This window comes from Penaeus monodon, chromosome 33, assembly GCF_015228065.2.
Source record: "Penaeus monodon isolate SGIC_2016 chromosome 33, NSTDA_Pmon_1, whole genome shotgun sequence".
Classification (NCBI taxonomy): Eukaryota; Metazoa; Arthropoda; class Malacostraca; order Decapoda; family Penaeidae; genus Penaeus; species Penaeus monodon.
This window is the reverse complement of record NC_051418.1, coordinates 26,656,161-26,656,501: the sequence shown is the minus strand read 5'-3', so window position 1 is coordinate 26,656,501 and position 341 is coordinate 26,656,161.

Below are 341 nucleotides of genomic sequence, written 5' to 3'. Positions count from 1 at the left end.
TAGAAAGGAGAGTGGGAGTATGTTTCCATCAAACATTCCAGGTATTAAATCCCCTTCTTGGTTATTATTATTCTCCTCTGTCATTGTGTATCATTATTAGCTTAGCATTACCTTAATCCCGGCCATGTGGACATTGCACAACAGTTTCTGAGTCATACCACATTCATAAAGCCGCGTCAACATGAAACCTTATTCTTACTGTTTAGTCTGTACCCTTTTCTTTCTCTTACAGATGTATTTGGGGTAATGGGAAATAAGTTTTCTTACACATAAAAATAAGGAAACAGAATGTTCTTAATGTTGTCGTCGCTGTATCAGTATTTGCGCAAGGAAGATAGTTC